General features: G+C 40.2%; 1 non-coding gene across 1 annotated transcript; it reads right to left on the reverse strand.

Moving 5' to 3' along the window:
- Window positions 1-1,291: 1,291 nt before the first annotated feature.
- On the reverse strand, window positions 1,292-1,359 carry LOC150013048 (small nucleolar RNA SNORD50). The gene has a single exon (XR_016510981.1). It is a non-coding gene; the product is annotated as a small nucleolar RNA SNORD50 (small nucleolar RNA).
- Window positions 1,360-3,411: the final 2,052 nt, after the last annotated feature.

Genomic DNA, 3,411 nt, shown 5'->3' on the forward strand with positions numbered 1-3,411 from the left:
GGTGATCTTATAGTCTCTTCTTTTTGCTTATATTTTATTTTCTAAATAACTTTCCATGAACACAAATTACTTTTGTAAAGATGGAAATAATTTTTTTAAAATCAGTAGTGGAAAGTATAGTTATATTGCTAAACAACAGCAACAAGAAAACATTTAAAGAACTTCGCAAAGGGCTATGTTTGTTTCTAACTTATTTAATTTAGCTTTATTCCATTCAAAAGAAAAGATCCCCAAGAGGCATAGCTAAATTGTGTGTGTGTTCCTGAAAACACAACAACAGGCTCAAAATAGAGTCAGTTATTAATAAAAGAACAAACAAATAAAACAACAGAGTCAGTTACACTTTGACACCCCTCCTCTGCCCAACCACCAGTCACCTCACCAAACCAAGATTTAACTTAACTATAGTTTTGGCTCTCCCCAAATGGAATCATCAAACCAGTCAATCAAGAATTACCTCATCAGCATTAGTAAGATAATCTATCTGCTAGACCCTGCCATCCCCTAAAGAAAAGCAACCTTGTCATAACAATTTGCTTTTTCATCTGGTATAACTGATGGGAGAGACTCAAATGTTGGAAAATTTCAGTTTCAGGTAACAGCTAATAAGCACAGTAATCAATGCATGTAAAAAGATACTGTTTCAGGAACTGGAGGCATGACCCATCTTGACTCCAGGAGACCACAAGCAGTTCCACCTCTGTGCCTCGAGAGGACTGCAAGCAATCAAGATGGCATCTGAGCCATTATACTCCAGGATGGGATGACCACCAACCAGGACACAAAGACCACCGCCCAGGCACAAGGACCGCCACGCAGGACACCGATGAAAGAATGCTGCAGCTTTTATCTGAGTAACTTTGTCCCTGAATGCCAGGCCCCTTGCTGCAATTTCCCTCTCCTTATAAGAAGGGTCTATTTATAATGGAATTTAAGACAGTCTGTTAGGGTACAAACCCACTGTCTTCTCAGATCACCAACCATCTGAATAAAGCGCCCGTAAAGATTCAATCCCTGTCTCTGCTTATTGTGTCTTGTAGGTGACAGGCAGCACCAACACCGGCTTTTCCGGTTTCATAACTTCTTTGTTCCTGCTCCCTCCTGCCATGCAAATCTTCCATTTCTTACAGCTCCTCAGAGCCCCTTTCTATTTGCTAAATTGGATACTGCCGGATTTGTGAATAATTGAATAAAGCCAATAAGATTTACTAAGTTGAATTTTTTAATTTTTATATTTTCAGAACTTATTTAAAACTTATTTTCAAAAATGTTATTCTCCTTATAAAGGTCTATTTCAGAAGCCAGATCCATATTGTTTTTTCAACAGAAATTCAGGTTTAGATAGGTTCATTGTAGATAGGAATTTTGTTTTTAACAGTGTGTCGGATGATACTTGATAATGGAAAACTGGAATTTAGGTCATAAATATTGCACTATAATAAGTGTAACAATGATCTCACCAGTGTATACAACCAATCTGCAAGGCCCCTTCCATTTTATAGAGGAAAAAGTTGCTTAACCAGGATTGCACAGCTTAACCAGGATCACCTGGTGAGTAGAATGCATAGTGGGATAATGTCTATACTTTCTTCCTAGAATATTTTCCTCCAAATGCAATGTAATACAATGCAATGTATGTAATGCAATGCAATGTAATGTGATGTAAATGTTCATATAAAGCATCGAGGACAATACTTTCCACATAGCAGGTACTGAATCAGTGTTAACTATTTCAGGTCCAAAAACTAAGTCCACTCTTTTAGGCCTTACAGGAGGGGGTAAAAAAAAAAAACCCACAGCATAAGACTGAGAAAGAAATGTACCCAGGGTTCTGGAACATGGGCCAAAAGGAAGAGCTCAGGAAGGGGTGAGAACTACAAGGAGCTAGTAGTTTATCTAGAACCATCCTTAGCAACCTCACCAAATGCAGGAACCAAGGTTTTGATTTGTGTTTATCTGGAATATAATGATAGGGGATGATGACAGGCCTCCTCTCTGGAAAATGGGGATACCTCTATCCCCATTTTCAGAGGTTGGAGGAAGTCATAGGCAGCTAGAGGGGAGAGAAGGAGAAGTCCACATGGGGGCCACCGGAAAATTGGCCCTCCTTGAGTCATGGTCAGCCCATGGTAAGGAAGGCCTGGCCTTAAAGTGAGGGAAGGGAAGGTGTGGATAGATAATCTAGCCAGAGCAACTGAGGTGGTTGTTTGTTTTTAAGAAGAAAGGAGGAACAGGTGTAGTTCATTTCCTGAAAGGAACTCAGATAAAAGGGAGGTTTACTATAACTTTAATGAGTTGGTGTAAGCTACTATTAGCTCCCTGTTGAGAAAAAAACTGAAGTCAAAAACTTAAAATTTCAGTAAGGTCCAATTTCTCAGGTGAGTCTCCCAGGTATAGGGTTGGGTCAGGAAGTAAGAGTAGAGAAGAGAGGGGGATGGAAGTGGATGAACTGGCCCACAGGCCTTTAACAGTGAAAAATAAAAGAGAGGGCTTAGAGACAAGGAGGAGGTTCTAGGGGACTAGAAGGGAACATATGCTGTCCTCTTTCCCTCTCATTCTTGGAGAAAAGAGGATACCAGATGCACATCCTTGAAGTTTGAGAATATCATTACTTAGAGATCAATATCTGCTTCTTGCCTGGGTTTCTGAATGGGGGAGGTTCACTGCAGTATCCTATACCTGGGGGTGGGGGAGGGATGTGAAGAGCTGCAGGGTTGTTTTCAGGGATGGAGAAAATAAGCGTATTCTTCATCCCAGCCTCCTGAGCTCTCAGTGACCACCGAAGACTCCAACAGTTTCTGTGACTGCAGACAAAGCAGAGGAAGGAACATCAGAAGCACAGTCCTGGGCCCTTAACAAGCCACTGACTTTAGACTGAACCAGATGGAGCCTGGGGATATATCCCTACCTTACTCCAACACGGCAGAGCCAAAAGTTTAGCCTGCTCTGGGAGAAGAACAAGGAGATAAAGGATATATGACTGGAATTTCAAGTGGGACTGAACTCTGGCAGTGCCCCAAAATGTTAACCGTAGTTACTGTATGACCCAGCATTCTACTCTGAGGTATAGATCCAGGAAAAAAAAAATATTTGTCCACACAAAAACCTGTATGTGAATGGTTACAGCCGCATTATTCATAACAGCCAAAAAAGTAGAAAGAATTCAACTTTTCAGCAACTGATGAATGGACAAATAAATTCTGGTATATCCATAGAGTGGAATATAATTCAGCCTTAAAAAGAAATGAAGTACCGATACATGCTACAATGTGAATGAACTTTGAAAACTGAAAACATTATGCTAAGTGAAAGAAGCCAGTCACAAAGACCCACATATTATATAATTCCATTTACATGAAATGTCCATAATAGACAAATCCATAGAGACAGAAAATAATCAGTGTTTGCCTA

The sequence above is a fragment of the Furipterus horrens genome, unplaced genomic scaffold (assembly GCF_987537825.1).
Source record: "Furipterus horrens unplaced genomic scaffold, mFurHor1.1.pri manual_scaffold_4, whole genome shotgun sequence".
NCBI lineage: Eukaryota > Metazoa > Chordata > Mammalia > Chiroptera > Furipteridae > Furipterus > Furipterus horrens.